The sequence below is a fragment of the Cervus elaphus genome, chromosome 7 (genome assembly GCF_910594005.1).
Source record: "Cervus elaphus chromosome 7, mCerEla1.1, whole genome shotgun sequence".
Classification (NCBI taxonomy): domain Eukaryota; kingdom Metazoa; phylum Chordata; class Mammalia; order Artiodactyla; family Cervidae; genus Cervus; species Cervus elaphus.
In genome coordinates, this window is record NC_057821.1 from 27,130,430 (window position 1) to 27,154,311 (window position 23,882).

Genomic DNA, 23,882 nt, shown 5'->3' on the forward strand with positions numbered 1-23,882 from the left:
ACCTGCCTCTTGAGAAATCTGTATGCAGGTCAGAAAGTAACAGTTAGAACTGGACATGGAACAGCAGACTGTTTCCAAATAGGGAAAGGAGTACATCAAGGCTGTATATTGTCACCCTGCTTATGCAACTTATATGCAGAGTACATCATGAGAAATGCTGGGCTGGAGGAAGCACAAGCTGAAATCAAGATTGCTGGGAGAAATAGCAATAACCTCAGATACGCAGATGACGCCACCCTCTTGGCAGAAAACAAAGAACTAAAGAGCTTCTTGATGAAAGTGAAAGAGGAGAGTGAAAAAGTTTGCTTAAAATTCAACATTTGACAAACTAAGATCATGGCATCTGGTCCCATCACTTCATTGCCAATAAATGTTGAAACAGTGGAAACATTGAGGGACTTTATTTTGGGGGGCTCCAAAATCTCTGCAGATGGTGACTGCAGCCATGAAATTAAAAGATGCTTGCTCCTTGGAAGAAAAGCTATGACCAACCTAGACAGCATATTAAAAAGCAGGCACATTACTTTGCCAACAAAGGTCCATGTCTAGTCAAGGCTATGGTTTTTCCAGTAGTCATGTATGGATGTGAAAGTTGGACTATAAAGAAAGCTGAGTGTTGAAAAATTGATGCTTTTGAACTGTGGTGTTGGAGAAGACTCTTGAGAGTCCCTTGGACTGCAAGGAGATCCAACCAGTCCTTCTTAAAGGAAATCAGTCCTGAATATTCATTGGAAGGACTGATCCTGAAGCTGAAACTCCAATACTTTGGCCGCCTGATGGGAAGAACTGACTCATTTGAAGAGACCCTGATGCTGGGAAAGATTGAAGGCAGGAGGCGAAGGGGACAACAGAGGATGAGATGGCTGGATGGCATCACTGACTCAATGGACATGAGTTTGAGTAAACTCCAGGAGTTGGCAATGGAGAGGGAGGCCTGGCATGCTGCAGTCCATGGGGTTTCAAAGAGTCGGACACGACTCAGCGACTGAACTGAACTTAACTGAGTTTATATATTCATTTATTGACAAACATGTGAATAGAATCATCCAGTCTACAAACCCTGTATTTCTTTGACAATACTGCTTCAACATGTTGCACAATCTTTGTAGCTCTTAACATTTTAGATACTACAATCATCAATTTAGCCCCATCTATTAAGTAACAGACAAATTTTTAGAACCAATAAACTGAATAATTATACATTAGTACCATCAACGTAGGTAAAGATCATCTTGAAAAGGTCAACTTCAGAACTGACATTTTAATACTTTTGCCCAATTAAGACAAGACTTTTATTTTTACAGTATACAGGAGAATACTATATTTTAAAAAAAAATGAGCTCTTATTCACAGTCCACAGTGTGTGTTTTCTTTTTCTTTTTTCTCTTTTTTGAATTAAATTATTTCTTTTAATTGGAGGCTAATTACTTTACAATACTATAGTGGTTTTTGCCATTCATTGACATGAATCAGTCATGGATGTACATGTGTCCCCCATCCTGAAACCCCTCCCATCTCCCTTCCCACCCCATCTTTCAGGGTGGTCCCAGTGCAACAGCTTTGAGTGCCCTGTTTCATGCATCAAACTTGGACTGGTGATCTATTTCACATATGGTAATACACATGTTTCAATGCTGTTCTCTCACATCATTTCACCCTCACTTTCTCTCACAGAGTCCAAAAGTCTGTTCTTTATATCTGTGTCTCTTTTACTGTCTCACATGTAGGGTCATCATTACCATCTTTCTAAATTCCATATATGTGTGTTAATATACTGTGTTGTGGTTTTTCTTTCTGACTTACTTCTGTCTCTAATAATAAGCTCCAGTTTCATTCACCTCATTAGAACTGATTCAAAGTCATCCTTTTTAATAGCTGAGTAATATTCCATTGTGTATATGTACCACAGATTTCTTATCCATTCACCTGCCAATGGACATCTAGGTTGCTTCCATGTCCTAGCTATTGTAAACAGTGCTATGATGAACATTGGGGTACACGTGTCTCTTTCAATTCCTATTTCCTTGGTGTGTATGCCCAGCAGTGGGATTGCTGGGTCATATGGCAGTTCTATTTCCAGTTTTTTAAGGAATTGCCACACTGTTCTCCATAGTGGTTGTACTAACTTGCATTCCCACCAACAGTATAAGAGGGTTCCTTTTCTCTGCACCCTCTCCAGCATTTATTGCTTGTAGACTTTTGGATAGCAGCCATTCTGGCTGGCGTGATATGGTATCTCATTGTGGTTTTGATTTGCATTTCTCTAATAATGAGTGATGTTGAGCATCTTTTCATATGTTTGTTAGTCATTTGTATGTCTTCTTTGGAGAAATGTCTGTTTCGTTCTTTGACCCATTGTTTGATTGGCTCGTTTATTTTTCTGGTATTGAGCTGTATAAGCTGATTGTATATTTTTGAGGTTAATTCTTTGTCATTTGCTTCATTTGCTGTTATTTTCTCCCATTTTGAAGGCTGTCTTTTTACCTGGTTTATAGTATCCTTTGTTGTACAAAAGCTTTGAAGTTTAATTAGGCCCTATTTGTTTATTTTTGCTTTTTTTCCATTACTCTGGGAGGTGGGTCATAGAGGATCCTGCTGTGACTTATGTGAGAGAGTGTTTTGCCTATGTATTCCTTTAGGAGTTTTATAGTTTCTGGCCTTACATTTAGATCTTTAATCTATTTTGAGTTTATTTTTGTGTATGGTGTTAGAAAGTGTTCTAGTTTCATTCTTTTACAGGTAGTTGACCAGTTTTCCCAGAACCTCTTGTTTTCTGTGTGTTTGTGTGTATGCCTTCTGATAGCTATCATTTTAAACATGATACGTGTATGATACATGATATCATATGTATCAATATTTTCCATAAATTTTATTTCTTGATCTTCCATTTCCATGATTGACCTTCAACTTTCCATTTTATTTTTCTAAAGAACCTCAGGAAGGGACTGGCAAGTAAAACTTATTACTCATAAATGAATTTTACACGACTAATTTCTTGACGCCTAACAATTCCCACTCTCTTAATCCTTAGGTTTCCTTGTCTTGCCCTTCCCCTGGATCTGTTTAATATCTCCAAATTTTTTATAGACTTATTCAGAGGATGTTCTTTCCATTTAGTTTCTCCTCCTGGAAGCCATTTCACTTTCCACTTTTCCCATTCCACATCATTTCTTTCCTACACATATCAGCTTTTTCTGTTTTCCAGAGGCTTCTTATAGACCCACTGAAAACTTAATGAGAAAAAGGACATTAAATTTAAAGCACAGGATTCCATCCTATTTATCTTCTGGGAACATTCCTAGTCAGGAACTTCATCATTTTCTATTTTAAAGGACACACATTTAGGTCAATGAGACTTCCCTAAATCTTCAGAGATGAAAGAAGACACCTAACAGGCTGAGTGAAGTTTACCTATTTATTGTGCCTTCAAAGTCTGTGTAAATTCTGCTTTCTTTCCTTGGTCCATAAACTTGATATATTCTTTTATGGTACCCAAATACATTACCCTAGCATTCCCAGACATAAGAATATTTCCAGTTATTCTTGGAATTTTTTTCTTCCAACAATGGTAGTTTTTGTTTTTTCTTTTTATTTGATTCTTTGTTTTCACTTTGAATGCCACAATGAACATCTTGGCAACCCAAACTTTGTTTAATGTTTTTAGAAGAAATATATATTCCAGGAAATTTTCAGTTGTGTGTTCTTAACTTTTGATGTGAAAGTCAAAGAAAATATTGTCATAGGAAGTAAATAAAGAATATTTTTTCCTACAACAGGAAATAATCCTTGAAACTTTGACATTTCTTAAAGACATTTTTAATGATACTGTTCTTTTCAAAAATAATTCAATTCAGTTAAACATCAGATTTATTTATATGGCATGTTTTATCTGACTACAGTTACAGCTAGAATTGTGGACAGATGGGTGCCTTTATTCTGTCCTTCTCGTGTCTCTCTCTCTCTCTTTTTTTTTCCACACTATTTTTTATCGTGGTAAAATAAACAGCATAATATTTGCCATTTTAAGTGTAAAATTCAGTAGCATTAAGTACATTCACATTTTTGTCCAACCATCAGCACTCTCCAACTCTAGAACTTTTTCATCTTCCCCAGTTAAAACTCTGTTCCCATTAAACAATATTGTAAAATAATTAGCCTCCAACTAATAAAAAAATCAATCAATAAATAAAAAATTAAATTAAATTAAAAAAAACAAAACTTTGTTCCCATTAAAAAAACATTCCATTTCCTCTCTCCCCACCATGTGGCAAACACCATTCTATTTTCCATCTCTGAATTTGACTTCTCTACCTCTCTGATAAATGAGTTGATACATGGTTTCATTATGCTCTGGAAAAGGTGGCAGGCCCAATGAAAGAACCATGATTGATGATAGATTTTTATCCAAGAAGGGCTGCTATACTACCACTTTACCTGTGTCATTATCAATAATATTCTTTTTTGTACCTAGGCAAATATAGAAGCATAACATTATTTTATAATTAATGAGATAGTCTTGGAATCTCACGGTTTCAGTGCTCAGAAACATGTGTCTGTGAGAACCTCACAGATAACTACAATAAGTTGAAAATTTTGTCCTCTTTCCTTCCTGACTTTTTATTTTCATTTTGAGTGAATTTTTTATTTGTTCCTTTGACTTTATGAATAAATGTGGGGGGAAAGTGGCAAGTCCTATTAGTGTTTTTCCCTGTGTACCTAGTCATGGATCCATCAGATATTGTATTTTTGTCATTAATGTTTAGTTACAATCATTTTCAAAGATATTGTATGAACATTCTTGTATGATTTTTCTCTCATTTCTTTGTCCTTTCAAGGACATTTGGCTTGTTCTGCTGTTATTCAGTTTTCCCCATTGGTACTCTTATGATCCATCCTAGAGTTGCAATCTCTGCAGATGTTTTATTCTGATCCAATTAAAGCTAGTGATCACATACCTCTGAAATACTGTCATATTCAGTGTGACTGATGTAATATGTTTGTCTAATACAGATTGTTGTCCTGTAATTTAGAACTTGTTTCACTGGAATTGAATATTTTATTTCCCTTCCTTTCATGAGATTTAATTCAAATGATTTCATTTAGGCATTGGCTCAAATGTGTGCATGTGTGCCAAGTCGCTTGTCATTTATGATTCTTTGTGACAATTTGAACTGTAGCCTGCCAGGCTCCTCTGTCCATAGAATTCTCCAGGCAAGAATACTGGAGCGGGTGGCCATGCCCTCCTCCAGGGGATCTTCCCGATAGAGGATTGAACTGGAGTATCCTACACTGCAAGCAGATCCTTTATCATCTGAAACCTTAGGGAAGCCCAGAGATGCATTTGTTGTTGTTCAGTCACTCAGTCTGTGTCCAACTCTTTGCGACCCCATGGACTGCAGTATGACAGGCTCCTCTGTCCTTCACTATCTCCTGGAGTTTGCTCATCACCATCCAACCATCTCATCATCTGTCACCCCTTTCTCCTCCTGCCTTCAACCTTTCCCAGCATCAGGATAATTTCCAAAGAGTTGGCTCTTTGCATCAGGTGGCCAAAGTTTTAGAGCTTCATCTTCAGCACCAGTCCTTCCAATGAATATTAAGGGTTGATTTCCTTTAGGATTGACTGGTTTGTTCTCCTTGCTGCCCAATACACTCTCAAGAGTCTTCTCCAGCTCCAGAGTTTGAAAGTATCAATTCTATGGCCTTCAGCCTTCTTTATGGTCCAGCTCTCATATCCGTACATGGCTACTGAAAAAAAAACATAGCTTTGACTATGGAGACCTTTGTCAGCAAAGTGATGTCTCTGCTTTTTAATATGCTGTCTAAGTTTGTTAAAACTTTTCTTCCAAGGAGAAAGTATCTTTTAATTTTATGACTGAAGTTACTATCTGTAGTGATTTTGGAGTCCAAGAAAATAATGTCTGTCACTGTTTCTATTGTTTCCCCACCTTCTTGCGATGAAGTGATGAGACCAGATGTTATGATCTTGGTTTTTTAATAAAGACCTAGAATGTTGAGTTTTAAACCAGCTTTTTCACCCTCCTCTGTCACCTTCATCAAGAGGCTCTTTAGTCCCTCTTTGCTTTCTGCATTGAGGTGGTGTCATCTGCCTATCTGTGTTTGTGGATATTTCTCCTGGCAACCTTGATTATAGCTAGTGATTCATCCAGCTTGGCATTTCACATGATGTACACTGCATGTAAATTAAATAAGCAGAGTGACAGTATACAGCCTTGACATACTCCTTTCCCAATTTTGAATCGGTCTTTGTCCATGTCTGGTTCTAACTGTTGCTTCTTGACCTGCCTACAGATTTCTCAGGAGGCTGGTAAGGTGGTCTGGTATTCTCATCTCTTTAAGAATTTTCCACAGTTTGTTGTGATCCACAGTTAAAGCCTTCAGCATAGTCAGTGAGGCAGAAGTAGGGGTTTTCATGAAACTCTCTTGATTTTTCTATGAACCAACAGATGTTGCCAATTTGACCTCTACTTCTTCCACCTTTTCTAAATCCAGCTTGTACATCTAGAAGTTCTCAGTTCACATACTGCTGAAGCCTAGCTTGAAGGATTTTGAGCATTACTCTGCTAGCATGTGATGTGAGCGCAAATGTGCGGTATGCTTGAGCATTCTTAGGCATTGCCCTTCTCTAGGACTGGAATGAAAATTGACCTTTTCCAGTCCTGTGACCACTTCTGAGTTTTCCATATTTGCTGCCATATTGGGTACAGCACTTTAGCATCATCTTTTAGCATTTGAAATAGCTCAGCTGGAATTCTATCACCTCCACTAGCTCTGTTTGTAGTAGTGCTTCCTAAGGCCCACTTGACTTCACACTGCAGAATGTCTGGTTCTAGTTGAATGACCACACCATCATGGTTTTCTGGGTCATTAAGACCTTTTGTTTGTATGGTCATTTTGTGTATTCTTTCCACCTTTTCTTAATCTCTTCTGCTTCTGTTAGGTCCATACCGTTTCTGTCCTTTATTGTGCCCATCTTTGCATGAAATGTTCCCTTGGTATCTAATTTTCTTGAAAAGATCTCTAGTCTTTTCCATTCTATTATTTTCCTCTATTTCTTTGCATTGTTCACTTAAGAAGGCTTTCTTATTTCTCCTTGCTATTCTTTGGACCCCTGCATTCAGATGGATATATGTTTCCCTTTCTTCTTTGCCTTATGCTTCTCTTCTTTGCTCAACTATATGTAAGGTCTCCTCAGACAACCGTTTTGCCTAGTTGCATTTCTTTTTCTTGGAGATGGTTTTGGTCACTGCCTCCTGTACAATGTTGTGAACCTCCATCCATAGCTCTTCAAGCACTTTAACAGATCTAATCCCTGAGTCTATTTGTCATTTCCACTGTATAATTGAAAGGGACTTGAATTGTTATTCCTGAATGGTCTGGTGATTTTCCCTACTACCTTCAAGATGTGTAGCAGCACCCAAACAGCTTGTTTTGTCTTACAGACTGAAAAAGACAGCCAAAATGATGACAAATAGAATTAAGAAATTTTTTAAAAGATAAATCCCAGGACTAAGTTTCTAAATTTATTTCCAAACATATTACATTTACTCAGTTTATGACCCTCTCCATTTCTGGACAATATCCTTCATCAAGAGCAAGATTTGCCAATGTGGACTTGTGAGCATATTTGTGTGTGTGTGTTCTTATATATTCATGTCTTCCATAGAGGTGTTCCTATTATGTGTGTGTATATCTGTACATTTATTAATTTATAGCACATGCAAATCTCTGTAAAATTTTTCAATACAATTGAATTATCTTTTTTCTTTTGATATTTACATTTTATTTTTCAGAATTTATGGGGAAAAATTGATCATTTTTTCTGACACTCTTTGCCCCATAACCTTTAAATGAATGCCTTTCTATGTGTATGCCACCCATGGTTCATCCTCCCCTCCCAATTTTTTGGATGTAGACTATGCTGTATTAATCTCTTTGATCTGTTTTTACTAATTCCTTCCTTGTTCATTTCTTGTTTTTCATTGCATACCTTTACTTCTCTGTAAGTATTAGGGTTTCATTGTACATATTGTCAGTGAAGTGCCCTTATTTTATTGATTTTTGTAGGCATGAGAGATATTAGGCTAGGTATTAGAAGTTCACCTTCTGTGATTGTTATTCAGTTTTCTCCATTAGTACTTCTGTGATTTCTCATTTTGATGTATCTAGGAAGACATTACTTTGTGTCAACTAAATGTGAGTGATGGTGCTTTTCATACTTTTGCCATTCTCAAGATTAATTAAAGTGTGGGTTTTCTCCAGTATATGCACCATCCATCGTTTGATTTATAACCAATTTCACTATCATTTAGTAGTGAAATCCCTTTTTCATGTGATCTCATTAAGACATGCATCACTCAGGTTTCAGCTAAAGTAGAAATTCACATTTTATTTTAAGAGTTTATGTATTTACCAGTTGACTTAAGAATGAATAGAATCACACAGGAAATGAACCAGGCATTTTCTCTATGTCAATGGTTCAAGATGTTATTTCAATGTTCATGTCTTCTTAATACATTTTAGCTATTACAATAATAAAGTTGACTCCATCTGCTTAATAACTGCCAAAGAACCTATTGGAGTTAATAAAAAAAATATTAGCCCTAGTAATAACTAAACAGATAAAGAGCATATTTTAAAAGTAAACTTCAAAACTTCTTTTAATACTTTACCACCATTAAGACACACAGTTTTAACTTTTACCCTATTCTCATATGGAAGAAGAGTCTCCTGACGAAATTAGCTCTCAACTACTTTGTGTGTGTGTGTGTGTGTGTGTTGTGTGTGTGTGCCTATTGTGTGTGTTTGTATATGTTTTCAGATAGCTATAATTTTGAATATGAATTTTTCAATAAATTTTGGGTTTTTGGTGTTCCATTTCCATGATATTGCCCTCAAACTTACATTTTATTTTTCGAAAGAAACACAGGAAAGAAATGGTATGTACGCTAAAAACTTGTTGCTCACAAACCCTTTTACATGATGGAATTCTTGAGGCTTTAATATTCCCAGTCTTTCCTTTGCTTACCCTTCTCCTTAATTTGTACATTTACTCCAAGAAATGTTATTTTAAATGAAAATTCTATTTTAAGAGGAATTCAATTCAAGCATTTATTGATTCAATACTTCTATAAAATTGTGTATGAGTTAGCAACTGTCTATAAGTTTAGCAGGAGGAGAAGGGGATGACTGAGGATGAGATGGTTGGAGGGCATCACTGACTCAATGGACATGAGTTTGAGAAGGCTCTGGGAATTGGTGAAGGACAGGGAAGCCTGGCGTGCTGCAGTCCACAGGGTCTCAAAGAGTCAGAAATGACTGAGTGACTGAACTGAACTGAAGTTTAGTAATGCAGAGAGTATTGGACAAGTGCTTCTTTCTGCGTATGCCTTTTTTTAATTCTTAAAAAAGTCAAAAGCCCAATAGAAATCAGTGATTGATGTATCCTATAATCTTTAACCCAGGCTTCCCAGGAGGCACTGGTGGTAAAGAACCTGCCTGCCAATGCAGGAGACATAGAGAGGTGGATTCGATTCCTAGGTTGGGAAGATCTCCTAGAGGAGGGCATGGCAACCCACTCCAATATTCTTGCCTGGAGAATTCCATGGAAAGAGGAGCCTGGTGGGCTACAGTCCATAGGATCTCAAAGAGTCAGACTCAACTGAAACAACTTAGTATGCATGCACATAGCTTTTAACCCAGAGAGAGTACTATTCCACTGCCTTGCATTCTGTGATTTCTGCTTAGTGCCTTATCATCAAGAGATATGCAGAAGTGAAATAAAACTTCCTTTGATTAGTGAGATGGTCTTTGAACACTGAACTTTCAATTCTCAGAACGCAACTGTCAGAAACAACTTTGGAAATGCTTGAAAGTTTTGTCCTCCTCCTTTGTGACTTTGTGCCTCATTTTGAATGAATGGTTTCTTTCTTTTTGTTATTGACAAAGGTGAAGAAAAAAACATAAATTCCATAAATATGTTTCCCTGTGTACCTAAGCATGGTTTCAACTCTTTATTGTTTAGTCACTAAGTGGTGTCTGACTCTTCAGTCCCATGGACTGTAGCCTGCCAGTCTCCTCTGTCCAAGGCATTTCTCAGGCAAGAATACTGGAGTGGGGTTACCATTTCCTTCTCCAGAGCATCTTCCCAATCTGTGGATCGAGCCCATATTTCCTTCTTGGCAGGTGGATTCTTTACCACTGAGTCTGGTTTCAACTGTTACTTGTATTATTACCTTTATTTCAACTTCCAAACATTATTTTTCTCAACTCCAAGATATGCATATTTTACATGATTTTTTCACTTCAATCTTATCTTTACAACTAAGGGCTCCATCTTCATTAGCTATTCAATTATCCCCCAGTATAGCTGTTTGATTTGTCCTATTGCTGTAATGTATGCAGACATTCCTATTGACTCATGTACATTTTATCAATAATATTTCTCTAAAGTATTGTCTGTGCTCGCTTCGGCAGCACATATACTAAAATTGGAATGATACAGAGAAGATTAGCATGGCCCCTGCTCAAGGATGACACGCAAATTTGTCAGGTGTTCCATATTTTTTACTGGGAGAATAAGACTGAAATCCAGATGCAAGAGGCTTAAGCCCAAAACCGGAGGACACCAGAGAACTCCTTACTACAGGGAACATTAATAAGAGATCATCCAAACACCTCCATACCTACACTGAAGCCAACAACCACCCAAGAGCCAATAAGTTCCGGAACAAGACATACCACGCAAATTCTCCAGCAACACAGGAACATAGCCCTCAGCGTCAATATGCAGGCTGCCCAAAGTCACACCAAACCCATAGACCCCTACTGAACACTCCATTGCACTCCAGAGAGAAGAAATCCAGCTCCACCCACCAGAACACCGACACAAGCTTCCCTAACCAGGAAATCTCCACAAGCCAATCGTCCAAACCCACCTATCAAGAGAAACCTCCACATAAAAAGGAACCACAGACCACCAGAACACAGAAAGGCCACTACAAACACAGCAATCTAAACAAGATGAAAAGGCAGAGAAATACCCAGCAGGTAAAGGAACATGAAAAATGCCCACCAAGCCAAACAAAAGACGAGGAGATAGGGAATCTGCCTGAAAAGGAATTTAGAATAATGATAATAAAAATGATCCAAAATCTTGGAAACAAAATAGAGTTACAGATAAATAGGCCGGAGACAAGGATTAGGAAGATGCAAGAAATGTTTAACAAGGACCTAGAAGAAATAAAAAAGTGTCAATTAAAAATGAATAATGCAATAAATGAGATCAAAAACACTCTGGAGGGAACCAACAGTAGAATAATGGAGACAGAAGATAGGATAAGTGAGATGGAAGATAAAATGGTGGAAATAAATGAAGCAGAGAGGAAAAAAGAAAAAAGAATCAGAAGAAATGAGGACAACCTCAGAGACCTCTGGGACAATGGGAAACACTGCAATATTCGAATCATAGGAGTCCCAGAAGAAGAAGACAAAAGGAAAGGCCATGAGAAAATACTCGAGGAGATAATAGCTGAAAACTTCCCTAAAATGGGAAACAAAATAGTCTCACAAGTCCAAGAAACCCAGAGAGTCCCAAACAGGATAAACCCAAGGCAAAACACCCCAAGACACATATTAATAAAATTAACAAAGATCAAACACAAAGAAAAAATATTGAAAGCAGCAAGGGAGAAACAATATATAACACACAAGGGGCTTCCCATAAGGATAACAGCTGATCTTTCCATAGAAACTCTTCAGGCCAGAATGGAATGTCAGGGCATATTTAAAGTAATGAAAGAGAAGAAACAACAACCCAGATTACTGTACCCAGCAAGGATCTCATTCAGATATGAAGGAGAATTCAAAAGCTTTACAGACAAGCAAAAGCTGAGAGAATTCAGCACCACCAAACCAGCTCTCCAACAGATGCTAAAGGATCTTCTCTAAACAGGAAACACAGAAAAGGTGTATAAACTCAAACCCAAAACAATAAAGTAAATGGCAACAGGATCATACTTATCAATAATTACCTTAAATGTAAATGGGTTGAATGCACCAACCAAAAGACAAAGACTGGCTGAATGGATACAAAAGCAAGATCCATATATATGTTGTCTACAAGAGACCCACCTCAAAATAAGGGACACATACAGACTGAAAGTGAAGGGCTGGAAAAAAAATATTTCATGCAAACGGAGACCAAAAGAAAGCAGGAGTCGCAATACTCATATCAGATAAAATAGACTTTCAAATAAAGGCTGTGAAAAGAGACAAAGAAGGACACTACATAGTGATCAAACAATCAATCCAAGAAGAAGATATAACAATTATAAATATATATGCACCCGACATAGTAGCACCACAATATGTAAGGCAAATGCTAACAAGAATGAAAGGGGAAATTAACAATAACACAATAATAGTGGGAGACTTTAATGCCCCACTCACACCTACAGATAGATCAACTAAACAGAAAATTAACCAGGAAACACAAATGACACAATGGTCCAGCTAGACCTAACTGATATCTATAGGACATTTCACCCCGAAACAATCAATTTCACCTTTTTCTCAAGAGCACACAGAACCTTCTCCAGAATAGATCACACCCTGGGCCATAAATATAGCCTTGGTAAATTCAAAAAAATTGAAATCATTCCAGTCATCATTTCCGACCACAAGGCACTAAGATTAGATCTCAATTACAGGGGAAAAAAACTATTAAAAATTCCAACACATGGAGGCTAAATAACACCCTTCTGAATAACCAACAAATCACAGAAGAAATCAAAATATGCATAGAAATGAATGAAAATGAAAACACAACAACCCAAAACCTATGGGACACTGTAAAATCAGTTCTAAGGGGAAGCTTCATAGCAATACAGGCTTGCCTCAAGAAACAAGAAAAAAGTCAAATAAATAACCTAACTCTACACCTAAAGCAACTAGAGAAGAAAGAAATGAAGAACCCCAGGGTTAGTAGAAGGAAAGAAATCTTAAAAATTAGGGCAGAAATAAATGCAAAAGAAACAAAAGAGACCATAGGCAAAATCAACAAAGCTAAAAACTTGTTTTTTGAAAAGGTAAATAAAACTGACAAACCGTCAGCCAGACTCATCAAGAAACAAAGGTAGAAGAACCAAATCAACAAAATTAGAAATGAAAATGGACATATCAAAACAGACAACACTGAAATACAAAGGATCATAAGAGACTACTACCAGCAGCTATACACTAATAAAATGGACAACTTGGAAGAAATGGACAAATTCTTAGAAAAATATAACTTTCCAAAAGTGAACCAGGAAGAAATAGAAGATATTAACAGACCCATCACAAGCATGGAAATTGAAACTGTAATCAGAAATCTTCCAGCAAACAAAAACCCAGGACAAGATGGCTTCACAGCTGAATTCTACCAAAAATTTAGAGTAGAGCTAACACCTATCTTACTCAAACTCTTCCAGAAAATTGCAGAAGGCAAACTTCCAAACTCATTCTATGAGGCCACCATCACCCTAATACCAAAACCAGACAAAGATGTCACAAAAAAAAAGAAAACTACAGGCCAATATCACTGATGAATCACAGTGCAAAAATCCTTAACAAAATCCTAGCAAATAGAATCCAACAACATATTAAAAAGATCATAAATCATGACCAAGTGGGCTTTATCCCAGGAATGCAAGGATTCTTTAATATACACAAATCAAGCAATGTAATACACCACATTAACAAATTGAAAAATAAAAACCATATGATTATCTCAATAGATGCAGGAAAAGCCTTTGGAAAAAATTCAACATCCATTTATGATAAAAGAAAAAGAAAAAAAAAAACCCTCCAGAAAGCAGGAATAGAAGGAATATCAGTCAGTTTAGTTCAGTTCAGTCACTCAGTCATGTCCAACTCTTTGCGATCCCATGAATCACAGCACACAGGCTTCCCTGTCCATCACCAACTCCCGGAGTTTACTCAAGCCCATGTCCATTGAGTCAGTGATGCTATCCAGCCATCTCATCCTCTGTTGTCCCTTTCTCCTCCTGCCCAATCCGTCCCAGCATCAGGGTCTTTTCCAGTGAGTCAACACTTCGCATGAGGTGGCCAAAGTACTGGAGTTTCAGCTTCAGCGTCAGTCTTTCCAATGAACACCCAGGAATGATCTCCTTTAGGATGGACTGGTTGGATCTCCTTGCTGTCCAAGGGACTCTTAAGAGTCTTCTCCAATACCACAGTTCAAAAGCATCAATTTTTCAGTGCTCAGCTTTCTTCACAGTCCAACTCTCACATCCATACATGACCACTGGAAAAACCATAGCCTTGACCAGATGGAACTTTCTTGGCAAAGTAATGTCTCTGCTTTTTAATATGCTATCTAGGTTGGTCATAACTTTCCTTCCAAGGAGTAAGTGTCTTTTAATTTCATGGCTGCAGTCACCATCTGCAGTGATTTTGGAGCCCAAAAAATTAAAGTCTGACACTGTTTCCACTGTCTCCCCATCTATTTCCTATGAAGTGATGGGACCAGAAGCCATGATCTCAGTTTTCTGAATGTTGAGCTTTAAGCCAACTTTTTCACTCTCCTCTTTCATGTTCATCAAGAGGCTTTTTAGTTCATCTTCACTTTCTGCCATAAGGGTGATGTCATCTGCATATCTGAGTTTATTGATATTTCTCCCAGCAATCTAGATTCCAGCTTGTGTTTCATCCAGCCCAGCGTTTCTCATGATGTACTCTGCATATAAGTTAAATAAGCAGGGTGACAATATACCGCCTTGACATACTCCTTTTCCTATTGGGAACCAGTCTGTTGTTCCATGTCTGTTGGTCCTTTAATGGACCAGAACCTGGTGGGCCAGAGTCGACGATAAGAAAGTAAAGAGAGAAAGAGGCTGATATCCCCTGGTTTACACGGAAAGCCAATAGAGTCCTGTTCTTAGGGCTTGCGCTGCTGCACGTAGGCACCAGGCGCCCTCTCGAGTGGGTGAAGGCACAGTGCACCTTCTCGAGAGAGTCTTAGAAGCCCAGGCAAGAAAGTGAGCTCAGCGGGCCTCCACGCTCCAAGGAATTAGCCAGAAATAGAGAGAGAGACAAAGACAGGAAGAATAAAAGGAAAGAAAGACACGGAGACCAAAGCTCTGATGGAGCAAAGGTGTTTTAATCAACATGGCGTGGGCATATATACTGTCTTACAAGGTGGTTATTCTCAGCAAAGACAAAGATTAAAATTCCAGACTTACAAAACATAAGATGATCTTATCAAAGAGAGAGTTGCAAACAATCACCTTTTACCATTTCGCTCATAATAAGGAAGAGGGTACTTATCACTGTAATGAGAAATGCCTGGATTCCTCAGCTCCGGGAAAGACGTGCCTCTCCTCTTAATTCCTGAATATTCAGGAATCAATAAGGGCCAGAGGGTTCCTGACAGATCCAAAACAGCACACAGGAAGCCTTTTGTTAAATGCTTCCTGACACATGTCCAGTTCTAACTATTGCTTCCTGACCTGCATACAGGTTTCTCAAGAGGCAGGTCAGGTGCTCTGGTATTCCCATCCCTTTCAGAATTTTTCACAGTTTACTGTGATCCACACAGTCGAAGGCTTTGGCGTAGTCAATAAAGCAGAATTAGATGTTTTTCTGGAACTCTCTTGCTTTTTCAATGATCCAGCAGTTGTTGGCAATTTGATCTCTGGTTCCTCTGCCTTTTCTACAACCAGTTTGAACATCTAAAGTTCACAGTTCACATATTACTGAAGCCTGGCTTGGAGAATTTTGAGCATTACTTTGCTAGTGTGTGAGATGAGGGCAATTGTGTGGTAGTTTGAGCATTTTGGGGGTTGCCTTTCCTAGGGATTGGAATGAAAGCTGATCTTTTCCAGTCCTGTGGCCACTGCTGAGTTTTCCAAATTTGCTGGCATATTGAGTGCAGCACTTTCACAGCATCATCTTTCATGATTTGAAATAGCTCAATTGGAATTTCATCACTTTCACTAGCTTTGTTCAGAGTGATGCTTTCTAAGGTGCACTTGACTTCACATTCCAGGCTGTCTGGCTCTAGGTGAGTGATCACACCTCAACATAATAAAAGCTATATATGACAAACCCATAGCAAACATTATCCTCAATGGTGAAAAATTGAAAGAATTTCCCTTAAAGTCAGGAACACGACAAGTGTGCCCACTCTCACCACTACTATTTAACATAGTTTTGGAAGTGTTGGTCACAGCAATCAAAGCAGAAAAAGAAATAAAAGGAATCCAGATAGGAAAAGAAGAAGTAAAACTCTCACTGTTTGCAGATGACATGATCCTCTACATAGAAAACCCTAAAGACAATATCAGAAAATTACTAGAGCTAATCAATGAATATCATAAAGGTGCAGGATATAAAATTAACACACAGAAATCCCTTGCATTCCTGTACACTAACAATGAGAAAACAGAAAGAGAAATTAATGAAACAATACCGTTCACCATTGCAAAAAAAAAAAAGTGTATAATACTTAGGAGTTCATCTACCTAAAGAAACAAAAGACCTATGTATAGAAAACTATAAAACACTGATGAAAGAAATCAAAGAGGACACAAATAGATGGAGAAATATACCGTGTTCATGGATTGGAAGAATCAATTTAGTGAAAATGGGAATACTCCCCAAAGCAATCTATAGATTCAATGCAATCCCTATCAAGCTCCCAACGGTATTTTTCACAGAACTAAAACAAATAATTTCACAATTTGTATGAAAATACAAAAAACCTCGAGTAGCCAAAGCAATCTCTAACACCATACACAAAAACAAACTCAAAATGGATTAAAGATCTAAATGTAAGGCCAGAAACTGTAAAACTCCTAGAGGAGAACATAGGCAAAACACTCTCTGACATAAATCACAGCAAGATCCTCTATGACCCACCTCCCAGAATATTGGAAATAAAAGCAAAAATAAACAAATGGGACCTAATTAAACTTAAAAGCTCTTGCACAACAAAGGAAACTATAAGCAAGGTGAAAAGACAGCCTTCAGAATGGGAGAAAATAATAGCAAACGAAGCAACAGACAAAGGATTAATCTCAAAAATATACAAGCAACTCCTGAAGCTCAATTCCAGAAAAATAAATGACCCAATCAAAAAATGGGCCAAAGAACTAAACAGACATTTCTCCAAAGAAGACATACAGATGGCTAACAAACACATGAAAAGATGCTCAACATCACTCATTATCAGAGAAATGCAAATCAAAACCACAATGAGGTACCATTACACTCCAGTCAGGATGGCTGCTATCCAAAAGTCTACAAGCAATAAATGCTGGAGAGGGTGTGGAGAAAAGGGAACCCTCTTACACTGTTGGTGGGAATGCAAACTAGTACAGCCACTATGGACAACAGTGTGGAGATTCCTTAAAAAACTGGAAATAGAACTGCCATATGACTCAGCAATCCCATTCCTGGGCATACACACTGAGGAAACCAGATCTGAAAGAGACATGTGCACCCCAATGTTCATCACAGCACTGTTTATATTAACCAGGACATGGAAGCAACCTAGATGCCCATCAGCAGACAAATGGATAAGGAAGCCATGGTACATATACACAGGGGAATATTATTCAGCCATTAAAAAGAATACATTTGAATCAGTTCTAATGAGATGGATGAAACTGGAGCCCATTATACAGAGTGAAGTAAGCCAGAAAGATAAACACCAATACAGTATACTAACGCGTATATATGGAATTTTAAAAGATGGTAACGATAACCCTATATGCAAAACAGCAAAAGAGACACAGATGTATAGAAAAGACTTTTGGACTCTGTGGGAGAAGGCGAGGGTGGGATGTTCTGAGAGAATAGCATTGAAACAAGTATACTATCAAGTGTGAAACAGATCGCCAGCCCAGGTTGGATGCATGAGACAAGTGCTCAGGGCTGGCGCACTGGGAAGACCCAGAGGGATGGGATGGGGAGGGATGTGGGAGCAGGGATTGGAATGGGGAACACATGTAAATCCATGGCTAATTCATGTCAATGTACGGCAAAAACCACTACAATATTGTAAGGTAATTCGCCTCCAACTGATAAAAATAAATGAAAAAAAAAAGTGAACAACAAATTAATAATTCAAAAAATGAATAAATGAAGTATTGTCTTTTCAAGTGGCTGAAGTGAAAATTTTATCCAAAATGTGCTCAGGTCACTTCATTTAGATCTACATCACTGACTTTTAATATTTCTTTTCTATTCATGGAAATTAAGAAAAACTTTATTTGTGCATATTTAAAAGATAAATTTGCATGCACCAAGTTATATATTCCTTAGGTGATGAAAATATTCTTAATAGAGGAGGCCAGGTAATATACCCTATAGTACCTCTGGGAGCAGTGGTCTAAGATCCTCCAAATCAGTGTTTGTGGCTATTTTATAACATATAGATGTCATAATAACCAGATTGAATACACATGTTAATTAAAAGGCAAAGTAATTATTACAACATACAAAGTGAAAGTGAAAGTCTCTCAGTCGTGCCCAACTCTTTGTGATCCAGTGGCCTATATAGGCAATGGAATTCTCCCGGCCAGAATACTGGAGTGGGTAGCGTTTCCCTTCTCCAGGAGATCTTCCCAACCCATGAATTGAACCCAAGTCTCCTGCTTTGCGGGTGGATTCTTTACCAACTGAGCTATCAGGAAAGCATACAAACTGAATAATAAAAACTTAACTATCTCAAAGAGGAGAAGGAGAGCTGAGAGTTGCTATTTCTAAAAATTCTCTCAAGTCAGAATGCTCATTCATTTTATGCCCATTTTCACTTTGAGAACAACACTCATTAGATAAAACTGAACTCTCAGCTACTGGGCATATATGTGAATGTGTGTGCCTTCCTGCAGTGTTAAGTACATGTGTGTATTTGTGTGCACATTCATGTGGGTTCAATTTGAAAGATAGATTTTGCCTTAAATTGGAATTATCTTCCCATTTTTATATTTATTTTGATCTTTTTGTTTTCTTCAGAAAGGACTCCAGTGAAAATAGATAAAATTTTCAAAAAAACCTATTGCTCCCCACACCATTAAAATGATGGTTTCTCAGTGCGTTGATGTCTTTTGCCTTTTAATATATAAAGATCCATTGGCTTGCTCTTCTCTGATATATCTACCTTCCCTCTCAATTAAATATTTATGCACTTCTTTCTTAAGTTTCTTGAAGTTAATTTCCTTTTACTTTCCCATTTTCCTTCATTTTCCATTCTTACTTCATTAATTTTATACCATTCTTTACCTAGGGACTTAGACTTTTTTTGTTTTCTAGAGAGTTGCAATAGCTTCTTGGAGAAACTGGTGAGATGAAAGGCAATTAAGTTGACAGGCATATTTTACTGTCTTTCTAAAACACATCCAAAGATAGGAACTCTCACATATACCAAGTTCAAGAGATCATGTCTATCAATATATCAATGATATATCCCAAATATTTAGAGACAAGAGAAGATGTCTATCTTCTCCTGTTTTCTCCATCCATTGTCCTCTGAAACATGAGTAAATTTCAATCACTATTTAATATGAATTTGAGGCTCATTTATTCAATTCTTTTTAAAATGTTCTCAAAATATTTCCAGGTACACAAATAATTTTACATGATTCTCTTGGAAAATTTTTAATGAGCAATCATTCTGGTTTTTTTATTTTTATATTTTCATTAACATAATTTTAATTGCCTAATTGGCCCTCCTGATACACGAAGACCTATATCTCAGGAATTGGTCTATTATACATATCTCTAAAATATCAGTTTTCATTAAAATTTCATGAGATGCAATTACCAGAGATGATGTCAAATATTTTTCAACTACAGGGATATATTTTTTTTTTAATTGAAACATCAGTTCACTTCAGTTGCTCAGTCATGTCCAACTCTTTGCAACCGCATGGACTGCAGCATGCCAGCCTCCCTGTCCTTCGCCAACTCCCGGAGTTTATGTAAACTCAAGTCCATTGAGTCAGTGATGCTATCCAACCATCTCATCCTCTGTTGTCCCTTTCTCCTCCTGCCTTCAATCTTACCCAGCATCAAGGTCTTTTCAATGAGTTAGTTCTTCCCATCAGGTGGCCAAAGTATTGGAGTTTCAGCTTCAACATCAGTCCTTCCAATGAATATTCAGGACTGATTTCCTTTAGGATGGACTGGTTGGATCTCCTTGCAGTCCAAGAAACTCTCAAGAGTCTTCTCCAACACCACAGTTCAAAAGTATCAATTCTTCGGTGTTCAGCTTTCTTCACAGTCCAACTCTCACATCCATACATGACCACTGGAAAAACCATAGCCTTGACCAGATGGACCTTTGTTGGCAAAGTAATGTCTCTGCTTTTTAATATGCTGTCTAGGTTGGTCATAACTTTCCTTCCAAGGAGCAAGCATCTTTTAATTTCATGGCTGCAGTCACCATCTGCAGTGATTTTGGAGCCCCCCCAAAAAATAAAATAAAATAAAATCTCTCACTGTTTCCACTGTTTCCCCATCTATTGCCCATGAAGTGATGGGACCATATGCCATGATCTTAGTTTTCTGAATGTTAAGCTTTACGCCAACTTTTTCACTCTCCTCTCTCACATTCATCAAGAGGCTCTTTAGTTCTTCTTCACTTTCTCCCATAAGGGTGGTGTCATCTGCATATCTGAGGTTGTTGATATTTTTCCCAGCAGTCTTGATTCCAGCTTGTGCTTCATCCAGCCCAGCGTTTCTCATGGTGTACTCTGCATATAAGTTAAATACGCAGGGTGACAGCATACAGCCTTGACATACTCCTTTCCCGATTTGGAACCAGTCTGCTGTTCTATGTCCAGTTCTGGCTGTTGCTTCCTGACCTGTATACAGATTTCTCAAGAGGCAGGTCAGGTGGTCTGGTATTCCCAACTCGTTCAGAATTTTCCACAGTTTGTTTTGATCCACACAGTCAAAGCCTTTGGCATAGTCAATAAAGCAGAATTAGATGTCTTTCTGGAACTCTCTTGCTTTTTTGATGATCCAATTTTGATGATGGCAATTTGATCTCTGGTTCCTCTGCTTTTTCTAAATCCAGCTTGAACATCAGAAAGTTCACAGTACACGTACTGTTGAAGTCTGACTTGGAGAATTTTGAACATTACTTTGCTAGTGTGTGGGATGAGTGCAATTGCAAGGTAGTTTGAGCACTCTTTAACATTTTCTTACTTTGGGTTTAGAATGAAAACCGACCTTTTCCAGTCCTGTGGCCACTGCTGAGTTTTCCATATTTGCTGGCATATTGAATGCAGCACTTTCACAGCATCATCTTTTAGGATTTGAAGGAGCTCAACTGGAATTCAGTCACCTCTACTAGCTTTGTTCATAGTGATGCTTCCTAAGGCCCACTTGATTTCTCATTCCAGGATGACTGGCTCTACTGAATGATCACACCATCGTGATTTCAGGTGTACAGGAAAGTAATTCTTTTATATAGACATGTAACTATTTTTTTCAAATTTTCCCCGTTTGATATATAATAAACATTAGGGTAAGTAGAGTTTCCTGTACTATAGAGTAAGTCCTCGTTGACTATTTTCCATATAGTAGTGTGTATCCATATAATTTTTGTCCTATTAACATTAGCTTTTTCCTATTTTACTGAAGTGAAAGTCGCTCATTCGTGTCCAACTCTTTGCAATCCTGTGGACTATAGTCTACTAGACTCCTCTGTTCATGGAATTCTCCAGTCAAGAATACTGAAGTGGGTTGCCATTCCTTTCTCCAGGGGACCTTCTCAACCCTGGGATTCAACCCAAGTCTCCCACATTGTGGGCAAATTCTTTACCGCCTGAGCCATGAGGGAAACCCTTTTAGTGACTTGTTATAGGTTCACTAAGATATTGATGAAATTAAGAAAATTAAGGTAAAAGGCACTGGGCTCCACTCTGTTTATCTCCCAGGATATATCCCTAGTTAGCACTTTCAAGAAAATCTAATTTCATGGGTCCACATTTATGTCAATGAGACCTTCTCAAACCTGCAGTGATGAAAGAAAATGACTGAGTCAAATTTGCGTATTCATTGTCCCTTCAAAGTGAAAGTGAGTGAAAGTCACTCAGTTGTGTCCAACTCTGTGCAACTCCATGGATAGTCCATGTAATTCTCCAGGCCAGAATACTGGAGTGGGTAGCTGTTCCCTTTTCCAGGGGATCTTACCAAAACAGGAATCAAACCAGGGTTTCCTGAATTACAGGTGGATTCTTTACCAGCTGAGCTACAAGGGAAGCATTGTCCCTTCAAAGCCTGTGCAAATTCTGCTATCTTTCCATCATTCATAAACTTGAGACACATTCTTCCATGTCCTTGAGTACATTACCCAAACACTCCTAGTTTTAAGAATATTTCCAATATTATTTTTAGATTTTTTCTTCCAAGAATAGTAATCATCTTTTTATGCTTTTTGTTTTATATTGTGAATGACAGCTCATCACGGCAATCTGAATTCTGCTAATGATTGCAGAAGAAATTTATATCTCAGGAAATGGTCCATTGTTCATATTATTCTCTTTTCCTTCTTGACTTTTGATGTGAAAGATAAAGAAATTATTACCTGGGAAGTCACTGAGAATTATGTTTTCCTACAAGAGGATAAAATTTTAACAATTTTAATATCCTTTAATGACAATTTTCAGTAATAATTTTTATTTCAAAGATAATTCAACTCAGGAATATATCAAATTAACATATTTGACAGGAGTTAAATGACGACGGTTACAGGGTAGATTTGTGGACAGAGAAACTCTGTCCTCCTCATGTCTTCTCAAGTACCTCTCTTGCAAATGAGTTTTTGTTTGCTGTCTGTGTGTTCTGAAAAAGAAACGCCTTAAGGCAAGACCTACTACTGATATGATTTTTATCACTAAGGGTGAGCTATACTACCTGTTTGCTTGGTGTCATTTTCAATCTTATTCTTTTTGGAACTCAGGCATATAAGAAGCACTACTCATTTCCCTCTAATTGCTGAAATAGGCTTTGAAATAGGCTCTCATGGTTCAAATATTTATAAATGTATGTTGGTTAGAACTCCACAGAAAAATATGGCAGTGTTGGAAAATATTGTCCTCCACCATTCCTAAAAGGTTACTTCTTTAGGCATGGGTCATCTATTTATGCCTTTGATTTTGTCAGCAAGTGTTAAGCAAAAAAAAAGGCAAATCTTGTTAACATATTTCCCAGTGTACCTAGTCATAGCTTCATTTTTCTCTTGTAAGTTTGCCTTCGATGCTTGATCATCATCTTCCTCAGAGTCAGTACACACATTCTTGTATGATTTTATCTCATTTTTATGTCCTTTCAATGGTTGTGTGCCATATTTACTTGCCAGTCAATTTCCCACATAGGTGCTTCTGTGATTTGTCCTGTTGTTGCAATCTCTCTTAGGTATAGCACTTATGAAGTTGACTCCATTTATAGAGTAAAAGCCCAGTGACAAATTAGACATAATAAGCTGAAAAGCAACAGCAGTAGTATATTCAATATAGCTAGTGAATATTTTTAAAGTGTAGACTTTAGAATTATTTTAAAATTTTTTTCACAATTAATACAATACTTTTACTTTTTACCCATATTCCTTTTGGGAGAATAGTCTCTTAACCAAGTGAGCTCTCAGCCACTCTGTGTATGTGTGTGGGGATGTTAGTGTATTTCCATTTAGATAGTTAAGAAATAAACATGAATTTTATAATACATTTTGTTTCCTAATGTACCATTTCCACGACATTGCCCTTAAACTTCTCATTTTATTTTTCTAAAGAAACTTAGGGGGAAAATGATAAGTATTCTTAAACAGGTTTCTCACAAACCTAATT

General features: G+C 37.5%; 2 protein-coding genes and 1 non-coding gene across 4 annotated transcripts in view; all 3 read left to right on the top strand.

Moving 5' to 3' along the window:
- The window catches only part of LOC122697222 (butyrophilin subfamily 1 member A1-like), a 217,972-nt gene that overhangs the window by 97,547 nt on the left and 96,543 nt on the right, over positions 1 to 23,882 (top strand). The gene's annotated exons all lie outside the window — the stretch shown is intronic.
- LOC122697223 (butyrophilin subfamily 1 member A1-like) overlaps positions 1 to 23,882 on the top strand; it is a 59,110-nt gene that overhangs the window by 11,770 nt on the left and 23,458 nt on the right. The gene's annotated exons all lie outside the window — the stretch shown is intronic.
- On the top strand, positions 10,482 to 10,588 carry LOC122697946. The gene has a single exon (XR_006342267.1). It is a non-coding gene; the product is annotated as a U6 spliceosomal RNA (small nuclear RNA).